This window comes from Castor canadensis, chromosome 11, assembly GCF_047511655.1.
Source record: "Castor canadensis chromosome 11, mCasCan1.hap1v2, whole genome shotgun sequence".
NCBI lineage: Eukaryota > Metazoa > Chordata > Mammalia > Rodentia > Castoridae > Castor > Castor canadensis.
In genome coordinates this window covers 110,428,579-110,449,678 of record NC_133396.1, presented here as the reverse complement: position 1 = coordinate 110,449,678, position 21,100 = coordinate 110,428,579, and the positions used below count along the sequence as shown (strand labels likewise).

Here is a 21,100-nt window from a genome sequence, read left to right as displayed (position 1 = left end):
GATCTTTCAGTAGCATAAACAGATGTCATTCCTCTGCTTTAAAATCTCCCAGTGATACCCTGTTGCAACAGTGACTGTGGTCTGTAAGACCTACCCTATCTGCTCTTCCAGCCTTAGGCTTCTTTAAATCCTGCTGCCTTCTGATGGTTTAGATCTAAGCTCAAACATTATTTCTTCAGTAAGTTCTTCTCTCATTACCTTAAGTTGCTATCATGTCATCATCTTATTTTCAGTATATGAAATTGCCTTACTTATTTGTTACATGTTTATTGTCTGTTTTCCTTTGTCAGATAACAGGGCTATGTCTTGTTTGCTGCTATATTCTCTAGCAACTAGAACAGTACTTGGCATATAGTAAGCAATCAGTAAATATTTGCCAGCACAATGTTGTGAGCCTGGTGTGGTTGGGCATGCATGTAGTCCTGGCACTTAGGAGAATAGCAAGTTCAAAACTGGCCTGGGTTATGTGGTAAGACCCTCTCAAAAAAGCAAAACAGGACTAGGGACATGACTCAAGTAGTGGAGCACTTGTTGACCCTGAGTTTAATCTCTAGTACCGTTAAAAAAAAAAAGATTAAAATATTAGGACTGGAGGTGTGGCTCAAGTGGTAGAGTACTTGTCTAGCAAGCACAAGGCCCTGCCTGTGTCGAAACCCTAGTACCATCATAAACAAACAAAGCCTTGAGAAACAAAATTGTTTTAATTTCTGATTATCAGATGAGAACATTTATAATTTATTGGAAGAAGTTATATGCATGAGGGCTGGAGGCATGGATTAAGTGGTAGAGCGCCTGCCCAAGCATGAGACCTTGAGTTCAAGCTCCAGTACTGCTAAGTATGTACATATGAGTTTATATACATATACACATATGTATATGTATGTATATGTATGTATATATTCATAACAGATTCAGGATATGGCTTTTAAATGGACTTGATATGTAACTTGATCAGGTTATCCTTTCTATACATCATTCTTTCCCATTTTTAATATAACGTGAGAATCAGTATGGAAAAGTAGAATATAGACTTTAGTGTTAAACTGAGGTTCAGATCTTAACTCCTCTCCTTAATCCTGGGTGATATACTATGCAAAGTATTTAAACTGTGAGTCTTAATTTCTCATCTATAAATAGAGATCATAATGTCTCATGGAATTGCAGTCTAGGTTTAAAAAGATAATGCATGTATTTTAGCATAGTACCTCGCACATAGAAAATACTCAAATTATTTACTGTTCATGATGATGATACAGATAATAATAGTCTTAAGATCCTAGATATTTAAAATAATTATAGCAGAACTGTAATTATTTTGTTTACAAAACAGTTGGGTTTGGGTACATTGGTAGAAATTATATTCCTGGTCAGTAGAAGGTGTTTTGGACCAGCCTGTTTGTAGTGAATTAGCAGGTGCTCTTAAGAACTAGTAGTACAAAATGGAAAACACTGTGTTCATGATATGTCCATTTTGTCTTATTTGTAATCATGGAATTGGTTGGTCTGTTTTAGAAGGAACTATGAGAATTTGAGTTTCTTAGGAAAAGTAGAAGAGTAATTGATAATCAATTGTAGAACACAAAATATGTTAACATTTCCTTTCACCTATTTTTGACACAAATTTTATGTACAGATATAGACAGATAGGCATAGTGGCACTCACTGTAATCCTAGCATTCAGGAGGCTGAGGCAGGAGGATTGCAAGTTTGAGGCCAGCTTTAAGTATATAGTGAGATGGTATCTCAAAAACAAATAAAAAAGAAAGGTAATGACATTCCTTTTCTACTCACCACCCTTTTTCAATGGTTATAACTTAGTGTTCTGTTGTTTTTTATCTACCCCCTTTACTTCATTACCTCTTTATTAGTTTGAAGCAAATTGCAGTACCATTTAGTATGGTTTTTCATGAAAGATACATAAACATGTTCTAGAAAAAACTTTTCTTCCTACAGAATTTTTGTTTGTTGCAGAGATTTTTATATGCTGTTACCATATTTGATCGATGGCAAGAGTTTCTGACTTTGAATCTTAGGGTTCATAAATAGATCATGAAGCTGGTAGTAATTCTATAGATAACTTTTGGGAGGGGGAGTATGGGATTTGAACTCAGGGCCTCATGTTTGTTAGGCAGGCTCTCTACCACTTGAGCCACTCCTTCAGCCCTGTTTTGGATTGGATATTTTTAAGATATGGTCTTGAGAATGATTTGCCCAGGTTGGCCTGGAACCTCAGTACTCCAGATCTCTGACTCCCAAGTAGCTAGGATTATAGGCGCGAGCCTCAAGCACTGGCCCTGTATTAATTCTTTAAATCCTAGAATAACTCTTTAAGTATTATTATCATCCCCTTTTTACATGTAAGAAAACAGAGGCACTGAGAGTTTGAGTAACTTGCCCATGGTTACAGAGCTAATAAGTAGTGAAGCCAGGATTTAAACCCAGGAATTTTTGTTTGGAAGTTCTAGCAGGGTGCTGCAGCTGCTCATATATTCTTGACAGGGGAATGGTCTTCCTCTATTAGGTAAGGTTATCTTCTTCCTAACTCACAGCTTCTAGAGGGACACACATGGAGCAATGAGGGAGGAAGGGGACACCTATCTAGCAAGCCAGAAAAGCTGAATAAACCCTGGCAATCAGTGGGGTGACATGTTGCAGCCAGATTGCCCTAACATCCTCAACCGAGGCATTCTTGATCCAGAATGTGCACTTTTAGCCATTATACTTCACCTCCCTATTCATACAGTATTTTCCACAATGCAGAAAATCTTTGGTAACTTGATTATTCATTTAAACAGGCCATATTGATTAATGTTGAGATTTTATTTAATTTTTTAGTTTCTTAAATTGGCACATAAAATTGTACATACTTGTGGGATACTATGTGATGTCTTGATATGTGTACACATTCTATAATTTTCAAATCTGGGTAAACGTAACTACTTAAACATTTATCATTTGTGGTGAGTATTGAGGTTTAAAATCTTTTGTGTGCTGGTGGAGTGGCTCAACTGATAGAGTGCCTGCCTCCCAAGCGTGAGGTCCTCAGTTCAACTATGCCTCCGCCCCCCACCCCAAGAAAAAAAGCATGTTGTAAAATCTTTTGTGTATTTTAAGGGGGGGGGGCGTGATTCAAGTGGTAGAGCACCTGCCTAGCAACTGGGAGATCCTGAGTTCAATCCCCAGTACTGCTCCCCCCAAAAAAATCTTTTGTGTTTTTTGTATTTTCCACTACTGTGGCAACTACTGATTATCTTGTGTTAATTTGATGTTCTGATAGGCATTTCTTTTTGTTTAATAAAGAAAGGAAAAACAAGTTGAACATATTTAAGCTGTCTACTAGATTAAAAACCTCTCTAAATGTGAAGTTAATTTAGATTAAATAATAAAAGGAAGTACATACTGATCATTAAGGTGTTCAGTTTGCTAAGGTACACATCTCTCTCTCTCTCTCTCTCTCTCTCTATATATATATATATATACACATATGGGGGGGGTTGCTGGAGTTTGAGCTCAGGGCTTTGTTCCAACTAAGTCTGCATGCTACCTTTGAGCAGAAAAGGGGAATACAGGGTGTTGTGAAAGTTGGCAGTTTTAGATTAGATGGTAAGGGAGAGCCTCACTGAGGTTACATTTGAATAGTGAGGTGAGGTATTAAGCATTATAAATTCAAAGGTATGCAGAAATGTTCCAGCCAATAGAACAGAAAACTACAATGTTTTCTGAGGTTATAATGTTCCAGGTGAATTAAAGGAATAGCAAGAAAACATTTTTGGCTGGAAAGGAGCAGTTAAAATGGTACTTTGTTAGCAGATGATTATGAAGGGGAAAGAGGGACTGGGGTGCAAATCATCAGGGGTCTTAATAGGCACTATAAAGACTTTGACTTTTAGTCTGAATAAAATGCTGAGCTATTTGAGGAGAGGTGGGATGTGAACAGATTGATGACTGGGCGGGGTAGGGTCAGGTATTGAACACAGGGCCTGGTATATGTTAGCTGATCTTTTCCAAGGTCATTTTGGTTGTTGCAGAAACAGGGATACCTGTTAGATGGATGTTGTAATCTGACCATAAAATGTTGGTAGCTTGGACCAGGTTGTGGCCAGTGGAATTGAAAAGTAATTTAATTTTATGTGTATTTTCAAGGTAGATCTAACCAGATTTCTAGATGGGTTAAATGTAGGGTGAGAGAGGAGAGTAATCAAGAATGACTTTGAGTTTTTTACTTGAGTGACTAGGAAGAATTGACATTTTTTGATATGAAAGGAGACTGAGAACTGGGCACTGGTAGCTCACGCTTATAATCCTAACTACTCAGGAGGCAGAGATCAGGAGGATCAAGGTTCAAAGCCAGTGCGGGCAAATAGTTTGTGAGACTGTCTGGAAAAAACCCATCACAAAAAAAGGCTGGTAGAGTGGCTCATGGTGTAGGCCCTAAATTCCAGCCCCAGTACCACCAAAAAAAAAAAAAAAAAAAAAAAAAAAGACTGAGTGGAACAGATTTTGGAAGAAAGATCAGAAATTTAGTTTAAAATGTTTTATTTATTTATTTATAAAATATCGTACCTTTATTTTGTGGGGAGGCCACTGGGGGTTTGAACTCAGGGTCTCATGCTTGCTGGGCAGGCATTCACTGCTTGAGCCACTCCACCAGCCCTAAAATGTTAAGTTTTAAATGTCTATTTTAAAAAATACCTTTATTGAAATATAACTCACAAATATAAGACTTATTTAGAGTTGTGCAACAGTCACTACAGGGTCTCTGTTTAGTGTGTGGATTAATTTTAGAGCCAGAGGTTGGAAGAGATCAACTAGAGATTAAGTATAGAGAAGTAAGTCTAATAAATAGAGGAGTGAGTATAAACAGGGAAGAGGTGCAAAGAAAAGGCTCTTGGGTGGTCTGGTATTTTGTTTTCTTTTGTCATTTTTGTGACAGAGTCTCACTGTGTAGCCTAGGCTGTCCTCAAATTTTAAATCCTCCTGCCTCTGCCTCCCAGGTGCTGAGATTATAGCTATGCTCCACCACATTTGGCTTATTCTAGTATTATTTTTAGATGCCTCTTTCTACTTAACTTTGTCTAATATGTTCTTGATTTGGGTTCTTTTTGAGGTTCACGGGAAACTTTATGTTGGCCTTCCAAAGAAATAATAAATCTATTTTGATCTCTTTTTTTCTACTTTTGGTTTAGACTTAATGGATTCTTTGAGCAGTAGCTGTTTTTTTACTTCCAGTTATAAAGTTAATATTACATTATCTGTCCGGTCTCCCCTTTGCATGCCTAGATCATCTTTTTTTCTTTTTTGGTGGCACTGGGGTTTGAACTCAGGGCTTTGCACTTGCAAAGCAGGCACTCTTCAGCTTGAGCCACACCTCCAGTCCATTTTGCTCTGGTTATTTTGGAGATGGGGGCGGGGGTCTCACAAACTATTTGCCTAGGCTGTCTTGGAACCATGATTTTCCTGATCTTAACCTCCCAAGTAGATAGGATTACAGGCATGAGCTACCAGGTCTGCCTCACCTTTTTCTTTATTCCATTGCCCTAAATTCATAAAGTTGTATATAACATTTTTTGAAGTTTCCTGGGAATGTTTCAAAACATGAAATTTCTTTAACTATAAGGTCCAGCATATATTGTATTAAAGAAGCCCCACACACACACCTTTTTTTTTTTTTTTTCTTTTTAGTACCCAAGAGCTCAACTGGGACCTGTGGCCTTGGGTCTCTTTGATTTTGGAGTTGTTTTGTTAGTCCTGGAGTTTGAACTCAGGGCCTCACACTTGCTAGGCAGGTGCTATACCACTTGAGCCATGCCCCCAGCTCTGTTTTTGTTTGAGACAAGGTCAGTCCAGGTTGCCCTTGAACTCATGATCCTCCTGGTTCAGTCTCCCAAATATTAAACAGGCCTTTTTATCTGTATTATGAGACCCACTTGCAGTTAATGTTCTTCATGTAGTTGCTTTGTCTCTCACGTAGAGAATAGTGAAATTACATCCATGGCCCTAGATGGGTTTGAAGCAATACATAAGATACAATTTTACTATACCAGATCCTATAGTAATTAAATTTTGTGACAAATAAACATTCCTATAAGGAACTCAGAATGAAACAGTACTGACAAACTTCACATGGTATGGAACTGTTTTGGAAGAAAAATTACCTTTGCAGTAGAAAATTACTAACATTAAAATTTGGTCAAATAGGCCACCCACCAATTTTTTGTGTGTATGTGAGGTGGACTGGTGTTTGAATTTAGGGCTTCATGCTTACAAAGCAGGCACTATGACCTGAGCCACACCTCCAGTCCATCTTGCTCTGGTTATTTTGGACATGGGGATCTCTTGAACTCTTTGCCTGGGCTGGCCTCGAACCTCAGTCTTCCTGATCTCAGTCTCCCAAGTAGCTAGGATTACAGGCATGAGCTGCTGGTGCCCAGCTCACCCCAAAATTATTTTAATGTCAGTTTTGTTTGCAGAAAAGGGATGAAATGTGTAGTATGTAATTTTTTAGGGAGCAGAGGTTTACAGAGTTGTTCTTAGTGATCTGTCTTCCTGCCATTTGTAAACTAATAATAACTGCACATTTCCTTTCCTCTTAGGTTTTCATTGGCTATCATCTTTTTTTCTGTGTTTTTTTTTTTTAACTCCACTTTTACCATGTGTTTAAGGGGATATTTGGACCAGTTTTAAAATTTCGAATATCTGAAAACTAAGGGTACATGAAGTTTAATTTTGTAGGAGTGCAAAGACCCTAGTAAAAATCACCCAGGAACATAACACTGTTGTACAAATCAGCTTGATTGAGTTTCTCATCAGTCAAGGAAATAAAAAGTAGCTGGTGTTTGTAGTTCTTTCAGATTCCAACGCCCCCACAGATTTTAATTATAGAACACCGAGAAATGCACATCTTGTGCAGAAAGTAGTAGAACCTAGTTACTCCTTTTGGGAAAAGGCAACAATTCCATCTGTGCTTTGGAACATTAAGACTTTTCTAGATAAGATAATTTAAAAATATTTCATTCTTTCCATTCTCTTCTTCCTCCCTCCCCAAGTCAGGGTCTTGGTGTTTAGTTCAGGTTTGCCTGGAACTCAAAATCCTTCTGTCTCAGCTTCCCAAATGTTAGAATTATAGGCGTAAAACCTCCATGCCTACCCAGGGCCTTTTCTCTTTAGAAACATTGAAATAGAAGGTCTTTGATAAAATAAATGAAATGTTTAATACGCTGGGTTTAAATTTTATTCGTAGTTTGATTGCAGTCTTTATCTCTCTCCACCTCTGATGCTTCCTTCTGTTCTCTAGTAGTTAATTTCACTTTCTAATTCTTTGGTACCCATTAGCAGAGAGGTGTAGTCTTTCTTTCTTTTTTTTTTTTGGCACACTGTGGTTTGAACTCAGGGCCTGACACTTGTAGGCAGGTGCTCTTACTGCTTGTGCCACTCCTCTAGCTTGACGTGTAGTACTTATTACCCTTTAATAAAAGTTGCACTTTGAAAGGAAAAAAACACCTTTTAATGTTAGGACTTGTAACTTATTTTAAATTAAGTATGTACGTACGTATGTATGTACGTATTTATTTATTTATTTATGCTGAGGCTCAAGCCCAGGGCCTTGCACATGCTAGGCAAACGATCCACCACTGAATTACGTTCTCAGCTCCCCCCTTTTTTTTTTTTTTTAATTTTTTTGTGATATTCGAGCTTGAACTCAAGGCCTCATGCTTACTAGGCAGGCACTCTACCACTTGACCCATTCCACCAGCATTGGTTTTTTTTGCTGTATGGGGGTATTTTCTGTTTTAAAAACATTTTTAAATTATATTATTATTGTGGCAGGTGTACATTGTGACATTTACAAAATGTGTTGGGTTTTTTCGAGATAGGGTCCTGGCGAACTGTGCCCAGGCTGGCTTCAAACCTTAATCCTCCTGATCTCTGCTTCCTGAGTAGCTATAATTACAGGCATGAACCATCAGCACCCAGCCTGTGTTGTTTTTGTGTACCTTTATTATCATAATACTTTAAAAAGTATAAAGTATAACATGATGCATTCTGTTTTTTTCTTTATACAGTTGAAGTCTATGTAAGGGCTTGTTTCATAGAGGAGAGAACACCAGAATAGGATAGACTTTCTTGCCACCATGGTACATTCTTTAAAGATGATGATCTCTGTGTCTAGGAGGCAAGGTCAGAATTATTTGAATAATTGAAAGTTCTTTTATAATATGTTACTATATCCAAAGACACAGAATTTAGAAAATGAACTTAGAAATAAATACTGTTTGGTCTTTATAAACTGCTGACTGCTGAAAGAGATGGTATTGTAAGGAATTTAACATTTAAGAACTAAGATAACAAACAAAAATAACTGGTTCTGGGAAATATGATAGTATGAGTTTTTATATAACAATTTAGAAGAGGCATCATCTTTTGATTGGAGTATAGGTATTGTTTACTGAGGATATTTAACATATATTACATATATTAATACATATATTACCTAAAATGCTGGTATTAGTTCTGTAAAACGTGAATTGAGTCTCGAGGGAAGTTACTGATAATTTTGGAGAAACTGTTAGAACATTTAGGAAAAGGAAACCTTACCTGGTTTTAGGGAACTAAACATAAGCTTAATTTTGTTTTTTGTTTATGTAAGCAGAGATGAGAATAAGTGGGAGAAAGAAAAGAGGTACAGTGGCTTTACAGCTTGTTACTTCTAAGCACTTTGTTATAATGGATTGTATTACATTTTCAGTTACTAATGTAGTTAATATTACAAACATCACTAGTAATTTAGCAATAAAATGGCTAACATTTACTGAATTCATATCATAAGATTGCATTTAATACAATGACTATGAGATAACTATTATTGAATAAGTGTGTTAGTGATATATATGTTAAAATTAACTATACTGGTGATAACAGAATATAAACACTATAAATGATAATGAAGTATTTGAAGACCTGATGAAGTGAATAACTTGTTTATGGAAAATAGCTAGTAAACAGTAGAGCTTGGTTTCAAATTCAGGCAGCCTTGACTTCACAGTCAAGGAGGTCAGGAGGATTGCAGTTTGAGGCCAGCTTGGGAAAATAGTTAGCAAGACCCCATCTCAACAAAGAAGCTAGGTTTTATGGTTTAACTGTAATTCCAGCTATATGGGAGGCATAAGTAGGAGGATCTTGGTCTGAAGTCAGCCCCAGGCAAGGACTGAGGTGTGGCTTAAGTAGTAATGTGCCTGCCTAGCAAGTGCAAGACCCTGACTTTAAACTTCAGTACCCCCGAAAAAGCAAACAGTGCCCAAACAAAAAAAAAAACAGAAATTACGGTAATCCTCCCAATGCCAGAAAGGGTTCATAATGTGGTTAAGGTAAGTGACAAATGAAAATGAACCAAGCCTCTGTGGTGTTGCAGTTAAAGAGCATGAAATAAGATCTAGTTTTTGGTGAGTAGTATCAATGTGTACAACAGTGATTTTGTAACAGTAGCTTACTCCATACAGTTTCAAGTTATGGAAGCTTAGACCTACTGTACATACAATAGATAAAATTTGAGTAATTTTAATGTAGTGTGAACTGCACGCATCCTGTCCATTCGTGGTTTTTTCTCAGTGGTGGTCTCCTTGGAACTATATTCCCAAGGTCTAGTGTATAGCAGTAAATTGAATATAAAAGCAGATGTGAGAATCCATCTGTTTTCTGTTATGCCAGATAGTAAATAGATTTGCAAAAATATAAAACAGGTTAAATACTTGCTTTGTAAAATTGTTTGTTTGTTTGTTTGTTTGTTTTGGTGGTACTGGGGCTTGAACTCAGGGACTACACCTTGAGCCCACCAGCCCTTTTTGTGTTAGGTGCTTTCAAGATAGGGGCTCATGAGTTATTTGCCCAGGCTGGGTTTGAACTTTGATCCTCCTGATCTCTGCCTCTTGAGTAGCTAGGATTATAGGTGTGAGCTGTAAAATAGTGCTTGGTTGTAAAATAGTTGTTTTTATTAAAAAATGACTCACTAATGTAATGTACTTACTGTTTTTAATGATTAATATTTTTAAACTCTTAGAATTAATTTCTAATGCAATAACTAGTCATAGACAATCCACATAAACAAAAGCTATTTGAGGTTTTCTTTTTTATTTATTTTTTGATACTAGGGATTATTAGACCCAGGGCCTTGTAAAAGTTGGACAAGCAAGCTTTTTTTTAAAACTGAGACAGGGTCTCCCTACATAGCCCAGATTGGTCTTGACCACTCACAATCCTTTCTGAGTCACCCAAGTGCTGGAATTATAGACATGCACAACTATGTTTATCATGTTTCTACACTGTACCTATCATTGTTTTTCATTTTAATAGTACATGTTACCCTGTGGTTTTCATACTTTGTTTTATTTACCAGGTTTTTTTCGTTTTGTCTTTTTTTTTGGTGGAACTATAGTTTGACCTCAGTCTTCATACTTAGAAAGCAGGCAACTCCACAGTTTGAGTCATACCTCTAGTCCCTTTGCTCTGTTGTTTTGGAGATGGGGGTTTCAAGAACAATTTGCCCAGGCTGGCCTCACTGTAATCCTCCTCATCTCAGCCTCCCAAGTAGCTAGGACTGTAGTAGGCATGAGCCACCTGCAGCTAGCCTTTTTTTTTTTTTTCCTTCAGTGATAAAATTTGAGCTCAGGTTTTAGACCTTGAGCCACTCTACCAGCCTTTTTTTGTGATGGTTTTTTTCAAGATAGGGTCTTGCAAACCAATTGCCTGGGCTGGCTCATCCTGATCTCTGCCTCCTAAATAGCTAGGATTACAGGTGTGAGCCACCAGCACTGGGCCTGCACCTGGCTTTAAATACAGCTTTATCACACCATTTCATGAAGACCTGTTTGCTTACGCCTTAAATCCTTCAAACCCTATGTGAAATTTTAAGGTTAATAATTCAAAGCAATGAACATGGATATTTTTAGGCCTTTTTTATTAAACAGTAGTGAGTACCAGAAGAATATATAATTTAGAAACTGCCTGTTTTGGTTATCTCAAGTACATGTTGATATAGCAGCACCTTGCAGTTTCAGAAATTCATAACATTTAAGAGTCTTTCATGTTTTATGGCTGTTGTACTAATATGAAAATGGGTTTCAAGAGGTTTTAAAGGGATGGCAACATCCTTGGCACCTCTGGGTTTTCAAAAAATAAATAACAAAGATCAAGAAGTTTCTGAAAACTGAAATTGGATCAATAAAGAGCAAATATCTTGAGTGGGAGAGATAGGATTGTGAGTTTGAGGTCAGCCTGGATTCCACAATGAGACCCTGTCTCAAAAGCAAACAAAAGCACAACTGTTAATTATATTCTCATTTAAATTTTTAAAATTCAAATACTTTTCTTTTTTTGGCAGTACTTTTTAGGCAGGTGTCTACCATTTGAGCCATGCATCCAGCCCCAATTTTTAAAAATTTAAATATAAGTTATGTCTCAAAATATTAAGTTACATATCTGGAAGATCATTTTCACTGTATTTAAAAATATTTTAAAAACCTAATAGCCGGGCACTGGTGGCTCACACCTGTAATCCTAGCTAGCCAGGAGGCAGAGATCAGGAAAATCTCGGGTTCAAAGACAGCCTGGGCAAGTAATTCCTGAAATCCTATCTTGAAAATACCCAACAAATTCACCATCCTTCTGTTTCAGCTTCTGATTAAGTGCTGGGATTGCAGCCAAGCATCACCAAACACCTGGCTCCAAGAGGTGTTTAGAAAATACAGTTTTGACAGACTTGCTGACCAGGTGGAGATGAAGTTACAGGAAAGTTTGGATCTGTGATGGAAGACAGGTTATTTGGGAGGAAGAAATACAAAGATGATGAAATCAGGGTTGAATGTTAGGGAATTGGAATGTCTGTAGAGCATTTGAAAAGTATCGTTTAGTAGAGAATTAGCCATGTTGACTGATATTTACTGGCAATTATGTACTTGATGCTGTACTAGGAATTTTATATGTATTATGTTACCTACACTTGACAATAACCTTTGAAAAGATAGGTGGTATTATTCTATTATGTAAGTGAGGAGAGCAGTGTTTTAGAAGGGTCATGCAGTTGGACTTAGGGGTTGGTCCTTGAAACTAGATTTAATTGACTTAAGCGATATGTTCAGAACCCACTATATTAAATTTGAGAGGGAGGTTTGACCTTGGAAATTGTAACCGTATGGGTAGTAGTTAATGGATGTATAATAGTGTGTTAAATGAGAATAGGGCCAGTGAAAGAGCCCCGAGAACACCAGAGTATCAAATGCAAGAAAAGATGTCCGAGGAAGAAAGAATAAGAATGAAGTGACTTCTCAGAAATTAAGGAAAGTCAAAACTTGCCAAAAGAAACATAATTATACTGGGCTGCTGGGTGAATGGAAGGACTTCTGGTGATGTGATAGGCTAGATATTTTTCAGGATCCTTCCACTAAAAATACAACTAAATCCTACTCAAGATAATTTGATTTTTTTTTTTTTTTTGGTTTTTTTTTTTTTGTGGCAATGATGAGATTTGAGCTCAGGGCTTCAAGCTTGCTAGACAGGGGCTCTTATACTTGAGCCACTCTGCCAGCCTTGCTCAAAGTAATTTGAAAACAGAGTTTTTAGTTTAGGATAGATTTAGATTCATAGAAAAAGTTACAGAACTAACCAATGTTAATGTATGATTTTTTTTTCTTTTTTTGTGGTACTGGTGCTTGAACTCAGGGCCTTCACTTTGAGCCACTCCACCAGCCCTATTTTATAAAGGGTTTTTAGAGATAGGGTCTTGCAAACTATTTGCCGAGGCTGGCTTCGAACCACCATCCTCCTGAGTAGCTAGGATTACAGGCGTGAGCCACCAGCACCTGGCTTAATATGCAATCTTTAATAGAGTTCATATGTTATGAATTTCCTTAGATTTTGCATAATGTCTTTTTTGCCCTAGAATCCAGAATTCCACATTATATTTGTCTTGTATCTTTAGGTGCTTGTAGAATTTGACAGCTTTGAGGAGTACTAGTCAGGTATTTTGTACAGTGGCCCTCAATATGGGTACTAGAGTTTGAACTCAGGGCTTTACACTTGCTAGGCAGGCACTCTACCACACTTGAGCCACTCTGCCAGCCCTTTTTTGTGTTGGGTTTTTTCAAGATGGGTCTGGTGAACTATTTTCCTTGCTGGTCACAAGCCACAATCCTCCTGATGTCTGCCTCCCAAATTGTAGGATTACAGGTGTGAGCCACTGGCACTTGGCTGTTTTTGTTACTGTTTTTTTTAAGCTTAGCTGGGGTTATGACTTCTTGGGGGAAAGACCATAAAAGTAAAGTCCTATTCTCATTACATCACGTAAAGTATATTCTGTCAACATGACTTACCACTAATGATGCAAAATTTGATCCACCTGGCTGAGGTAGTTTTTGTCAAGAGTAAATTTCTTCACCATAAAGTTACTCTTCTTTTTCTCCCTTAGCATATTCTTTTTATTTCTTTATTTTTTTGTTACTACTGGGGTTTGAACTTAGGGCCTTATACTTGCTAGACTCTACTACTTAAGCCATCCCCCAGCCCTTTTTGCTTTAGTTATCTTGCCTTTTTTTTTTTGCTGTACTGGGGTTTGAACTCAGGGCCTACACCTTGAGCCACTCCACCAGCCCTTTCTTGTGATGAATTTTTTCAAGATAGGGTCTCACAAACTATTTTCCCAGGCTGGCTTCAAACGGTGATCCTTCTAATCTCTGCTTCCCAAGTATTACAGGCATTAGCCTGCAGGATTATAGGCATTAGCCACCAGTCCCTGGCTGGTCTTGCGTTTTTGCCTACACTTGGCCTGAACCTCTATCCTCCTATTTATGTCCTTTGTTTGTTTGTTTGTTTGTTTACAGTGTGTGGTTTGAACCCAAGGCCTACACCCTGAACCACTCTATCATCCCTTTTTTGTGATTTATTTTTGAGGTAGGGTCTCATAAAGCCAGCCCAGGCTGGCTTCAAACTGAGATCCTCTTGATCTCTGCCTCCTAAGTAGCTAGGATTACATTTAGGTCACCTGTGTAGCTGGGATGCAGGCGTGAACCACCACACCTAGCTTCTATTGGTTAAGATTGGGTGGGCGGGGCGGGGGGGGGTCTCTTACTGGGTGCAGGTGGCTTACATCTATAATCCTAGCTACTTGGGAGGCTGAAATCAGGAGAAGTAAGGTTTGAAACCATCTCAGGCAAGTAGTTCAAGAGACCTCATCTCCAAAATAACCACAGCAAAATGGAGTAGAGTTGTGGCTCAAGCAGAAAAGCAAGTGTGAAGTCCCAAGTTCAAACCCCAGTCCCACCAAAAAAAAAAAAAAAAAAAAAAGATGGTTTTTTTTTTTTTTAATGCCCTTCTTCCCCCTTAGCAAACTCCTCAGAAAGAAATCCTTGTGCACACTTACGGGGTGGGGAATTGCACTCCACCTTCTTGAGGGGGGAGTGTATGTAGATTATTTAGAATTCTTCAGACTGGATGTTTACAAGCATACTTTAATAATGTATTACTGGGTATGCTAAAAAGTAAGGGAGCTAGCTCTCCAAGAGTCTGTTCACTAAAAAAGTGAAGAGCTAGCTGAAATGGGAGTGTGAGTGAACTTATGAGCAAATAGGGAAGGCAAGGTTGTCTTGAGGGTAAATGCCTGTGTCAGTACTAATATGAAACTAAGCCTTAGACTCCCAGTAAAGTGGAAGAACGCTCTGAGAAGGATACTAAGTTAGACCAAGGTTAGTACCAACTCTCTGACTCTGGGTCAGAAGCAAGCGCAAATATGTTTTGAGAGCGTTTTCTCTGATTAGGCCCTCCCTCAGCATTCCTACAGACAAAATTCAACAAGGTGTAAGCTCATAGTAAATGAATTACTACAAAAAGCCAGTATGTATGAGATTTGATAGAAATAACCCTCTCCAAACTTAAGTTATTGGAGAGGTAAGATACAAAATAAAGAACAACCATTGTATAAAATGTTTATGCTAATAAAAGATGGAATGTAAAATACAGCAAGGAATGAAAGTCTCTTAAACATAGTTATATAGATTTGCAAAAGAACCAAAGAGAAATGTTAGAAATAAATAAGTTCAAATTAAAAGCCCAGTGGGTAAATTGTAGCGCAGATTAGATTAGACCATTTGCAAAGAGACAATTCATGAACTGAAAGACCTGAAGAAATTTCTGGAATATAATGGTGAGAGTTAAGTTGATGGGAAGGATATAAATGAGTCTAATATGTGTGGTTTAAGTTCCAGGAAGAAAAAATGGAGAATAGGTAATGTTTGAGTGAATAAATGGCTGAAAGTTTGAAAAATTAGTGAAAGATGGGCTAAGTAAAAAGAAATCTACGTGTACACACTTTGTAGTTAAATTAAAGAATATCAAAGAGAAAGAGAAGCTCTTAAAAAACAGCCTGAAAGAGCAAAAAGGTAGCTTTTAAAAGCATGACAATTAGACTGATAGCAACATGGGAGTCATAGGGCATTGGAATAAAATATTCAAACTGAAGAGAGAAAACAACTGCCAATCAAGAATTGTCTGCCAAGCTTGGAGGTGTGGCTCAAGAGGTAGAGACCCTGTTTTTTGTTTTGTTTTTTTTTTTTCAAAATAGCATCTCACAAACTGTAACATTTTTATATATAATTTTTTAAGCAAGAAGTAATAAACATAAAATTAAGGATCTGGTGGGCATGGTACACTACACCTATAATCCCAGCACATATGCCTAAATTTGCCTATTTCTAGAATAGAGTAAAGGAGTAGGATGAGAGAATGTTTCGTTGGTGATATTGTAGTCTCTCTGTTTGATTTGCTCTGTAAACTAGTTTTGTTGCATGCATTTTGTAAATTCTTAATATTATATAAGTGATACATATTTTCATAAACAGTGATATAGATAAGGAAGTAGAGACTGCTAGCTTCAAATATTTGAATAAAAAGAGAAGGTAAGAAATAAGAAGGTAGCTGCACTGTATTGGGTAATTAAGGGAGAATTATTTGAAGATTAGAGTCGCTGCATATGCATGTTAGTATATATTATACGAATATGTACTCATCCAGGAGGATGACGAGTTCAAGGCCAGCAAGGGCAACATAGCAAGATCCTGTCTCAAAAAAAAAAAAAAAGCCAGGTGCCAGTGGCTCATGCCTGTAATCCTAGCTACTCAGAAGCAGAGATCAGGAGGATCAAGGTTCAAAGCCTGCCCAGGCAAATAGTTCATAAGACCCTATCTGGAAAATACCCATCACAGAAAGGGCTGGTGGAGGGGCTCAAGGTGAAGGCCCTGAATTCAAGCCCCAGTATTCATTATTAACAGCCATCACCATCATCCTGCTCCAGAACTTTTTTTCATCTTCCCAAACTTAAACTGTACCCATTGAACAAAAACTCTTCTATTACACAGATCCTGGCAATCAATCATCATTCTACCCAACACAAGTGTGTAGTGACTTAAGTGATAAAACACTGGCCTAGCCATCATGAAGCCCTGAGTTCAAACTCCAATACCATTAAAAAAAAAATTCATCCATATTATTACATGTGTCAGAATTTTCTTTGTATTCTGTTCTATGTGTATATCATGTGGATATTGTTTGGTGGTAGGAATAGAACTCAGGACCTTGCATGTGCTAGGCCCATGATGTACCATAGCGCTATATTCCCAATCTCACCACAGTTTGTTCACTCTTAAAAGAACACTTCTAAATAACAGAGGAGATATTTAAAAAATTACAAACACACATTGAACTTTACATTAACAATTTGAAAGACTAGAGGAAATGGAGTAAATATCCATGAAAATATTAACCCTATTGGCTCAAGAAGTAAAAAAACCTGAAAAAGGCATTACACCCAGCTGGTTTTAGCAGCTACACTTGCATGGTTATGTACATATGTTCGCTTTTGCTTGTATGTGTTTTCTAGCTAAGTATTTAAAATAACTTTTTAAATTCAAATTTTAAAACTGGGCTTTCGCCTGTGCAGTAATGGGGTTTGAACTCCGGGTCTCCTGCTTGCCAGGGAGGCCCAGTAAGACTCGAGCTATGCCCCAGTCCCTACTTATGTTAGTTATGTGTCTCTCCCTATAGAGGCCCTTTAAATTTAACAAAGAATTTGCTCCACACTACTTTTTAGAATTTTGTTGTTGTTGTTGTTTATTAGTTGGAGAAAAAGGTCAGGGCACATTAACTATGAAAACTGATTGGTTTTCACATTAGTTATGAAAACTGGATTCTATTACTAGAGTGTGTCCCAGCATTGTGGAAGGTGAGGCAGGAGGATCACAAGTTTGAGGCCACTTAAACTACATAGTAAGACTGTCTCAAAAAAAAAGGATCTAAAAGTGTTAGGTTCACATTATTGTAAAAGATATGTTAGGACATATTCTACTGCAAATACTTATATTGTTCTGATCATTCATTTGTAACATTTGCAAAGGCCCTAAATTGGGAAGTGTTTCAAAAATTAAAGGCAAGCCTAGCACCAGTGCCTCAGGCCTGTAATCCTAACTACTTGAGAGGCTGAGATCAGGAGGATCGCAGTTCAGGGCCAACCTGGGCAAATAGTTGATGGGGCCCGGTTTCTAACATAACCAGAGTAAAATGGACTGGAGGCATGGCAAAGGCTATAGAACACCTGCTTTGCAAACATAAAGCCCTGAGTTCAAACTTCAGTCCCATCAACCCCCCATCAAAAAAAAAAAAAAAGGGATACATTTTGCTTTAGGATAAATAAGCTTTGCCCTTGTTTTTCTCATTTCTCTGAAAGCCAGTAGAAATTTCATCCCAATCCAAGCCAGCTTTTAGAAACTTACTCCACACTACTTTTTAGAATTTTGTTGTTGTTGTTTATTAGATGGAGAAAAAGGTCAGGGCACATTAATTATGAAAACTGGATTTTGTAAAACTTAGGGAAAATTCTGTTTTTTTATAGATGAATTTTATAACTCTTAGTCTCAGATGGTCTCATATTTGGTACTGTTGATATTGAAATGTCAAGTAACACACTGACTAGGATGGTTTTCTCTCAAGGTGTTCTTTCCTGCTTTTTGTAGTGTTTCTTTTCCTTACCTATTAAAGAATCTAAGTATCGAGAGTGAGAGAGATTGTTGTGATGAAAGCTTAAGTGTATAATTGCAGGGGTGGAGGCATAGCTCAAGTGGTAGAGCGTTTGCATTGGGAGCTTAAGGCCCTGAGTTCAAACCACAGTACTGCCAAAAAAAAAAAATTAGCAAAGACTATAATTACTGAAGTATTAGTAAAAGAGTTAGTGTGATGTATTGTAAATCTGTAATGAAAATATTGTATGTTATTTTGTTTATATCAACCACATTAGTAGTTCCCTTCCTTGATGTAATTAATAGTCATAACTAGTAGTATTCATTGTAGATGAAAAGTGATAATGTGCATTTTCTTTTCCCACCAAGTTAGACTACAGCAGATGGGCAGGCAACAAATACCTATTGAAAGGCTATTTCTATGGAAATAGAAAAGAAATAAAAGATACTCTGTTTTCAAAGAGTTTGCAGTCTAGCCAAGAAGAAAGGTAATGTTAGAATGATGCATGGTATTATATATAAGACCTGTATGAGCTTTAAGAAAAGAGATAGGTAAGTAGTTTCAAGAACTTTCAATTGAGGCAGGACCCAGTGGCTCACACCTGTAATCCTAGCTATTTGGGAGATAGAGATCAGGAGGATCAAGGTTCGAAGCCAGCCCAGATAAATACTTTGGGAGACCCCATTTTAGAAAAAAAAAAAAAAATCACAAAAAAGGACTGGCATAGTGGCTCAGGGAGTTAAGAGCATCTGCCTAACAAGTGTGATGACCCCAGAGCCACCAAAAAAAGAAAAACTTTCATTTACGATCAGGAATTTCTTTGTTTTTTGTTTGTTTTTTCCTTGCTACAGTGCAGGGGATAGTAGTAAGTACTTTATACTGAGCTACTGCCCTGGCCTGAGGACCAGGGGTTTGACTTGGATTTTGCAATGAAAATTCAAATAAATGGAAGGAAAAAAGTAAGGGCATTTTTAGTTGGAATAATGAACAATTCTTTTACTCTATGAGCAGTTTGGCTATGTAATAACCCAACATGTCTAACTTGAGTTAGACATGAAGAGTCTTAGTTGTGATTAACTTTTTAAAATACTCTGCTGAAAAGCCAGGTACCAGTAGCTCATACCTGTAATTCTAGGCAAGTAGGTTTTTTTTTGTTGCTGTTTTGTTTTGTTTTGTTTTTTATGATGTTGGGGATCAAACCTTGCACTGAGCTATACCCCCAGTTCACACTTGTAATTCTAGCTGTTTGGGAGGCTGTGATATGGATTACAGTTTGAGACCAGCCAGGCCAGGCAAAGAGTTCACGAGACCCCATCTCAAACAGTAGCTGATCACAGTGACATGCACCTGTCACCCAGGTATGGCTGGAAGCATAAAATGGGAAGATGGCAGTCCAAGCAAGCCTGGGCAGAAAGCAAGACCCTATCTCAAAAATAATCAGAAAAAAAAAAAAGGCTAGAGATGTGGCACAAGCAATAGAGCACCTGCCTAGCAAGTGTGAAGTCCTGAGTTCTAACCCAATACCACCAAAAAAACTTTTTTAGAAATTGCTTATTAAATGATAGGTACATAGTTATTTTGCATAGTAACCTGAAATAGGCAATTAAACAATTCATATAAATCTCTGTTCTCAGATTTATAGGCTGACCAAACAGTTCCGAGGTCAGCTGAAAAAGAGACAATTGCCTTGAAATTCTAAGTCTTCTTTGAACAACAGAGTTCAAAGAACTCTTTGATTGGCCTCTCTGATTGGCATGCTACATGTTTCACAAAGCTGCCTAGATATGTTAGCCAGAATGAAGATCCAGGGTTTGTGATTGGAAGAGTTTATAATCATAAAGTTAAAGAGAAGAAACTATTAACATACATATATGGATTTAATCTGGTTAGTTTAATAAGATGATTTTCTTTGCTCATTCTCTTTTTTTTTTTTTTTGTAATTCATGGCTTTGTGCTTGCAAAGTAGGCACTGTACTGCTTGTGCCACACCTCTAGTCTGTGTTGATCTGATTATTTTGGAGATGGGTCTTGAGAACTGTTTATCAGAACTGTGTCCTGAACTTTGATCCTTCTAGTCTCCCAATCTTCCCAAGTAGTTAGCATTTGCAGGCATGAGCCACTGGTGCCTGGCTAGCTTTTTTGTTTTTGACCCATACCCCCAGTTATTGAGCTAGAATTTGAACTCATGTCTGTCTGGTTGCAGTTTGTATTTTTTACACCATCCTCTGAAGGGAATGAGAATTCTGACTGTATTTAAGATATTCTTAGCAATTGGGTACTGGTAGTTCACGCCTGTAAATCTAGCTTCTCAGGAGGCAGAGATCAGGAGGATCACAGTTCGAAGCCAGCTGGACAAATAGTTCATGAGCCCCTATCTCAAAAATACCCAATATGAAAAAGGGCTGGCAGAGTGGCTCAGGTGTTACAGTGCCTGCCTAGCAAGTGTGAGGCCCTGAGTTCAAGCCTCAGTACTCCCCCACCCCCCCACCACCCAAAAAAAGATATTCTTAGCACCTGCAGTTGGACAGATTACATTGTTTATTTGATATTCCTCTTTCCACCAACATTTCTGTATTAGTACAGTTAGATCAAACATGGAAGAGTTTGGGGAATTTTTAAAGATGGATACACACTTACAGAGGATGAGTGTAATTTACTATGGATACAAGTAAAAGATTTCCTTCTTCCTTCCTTCACATCCTAGATCATTACTTGATATAATCTAGGGCTAACCTAAAACATTTGGTAGTAATTGATAGGAGAGAGAAGCAAATAATTTGGAGCATAGATGGGGAATATGAGACCTGAAAGAAGATGATTTTAGAAGGGAGTTTTTGGTTAGTATTCATTTATCCAGTGGAAATATTTATTGAAGACCTACAAAATGTTTGATTAGCATTCAAGAGTAATGTCACTGTGTTCAAGGAGCTCTTGGTCCAGTGAGAAGACATTTATCAATGTGTGCTTTCAGTTGCAAGTGGAAAGTATGGTATCTGTCTGTGTACCAGGTAGTTGTTTTTTTGTGGTGGTGGTAGTGATCAAACCCAAG

General features: G+C 37.6%; 1 protein-coding gene across 6 annotated transcripts in view; it reads left to right on the top strand.

The window, feature by feature from the left end:
- Positions 1 to 21,100, top strand: part of Rprd2 (regulation of nuclear pre-mRNA domain containing 2) — a 75,578-nt gene that overhangs the window by 3,750 nt on the left and 50,728 nt on the right. The gene's annotated exons all lie outside the window — the stretch shown is intronic.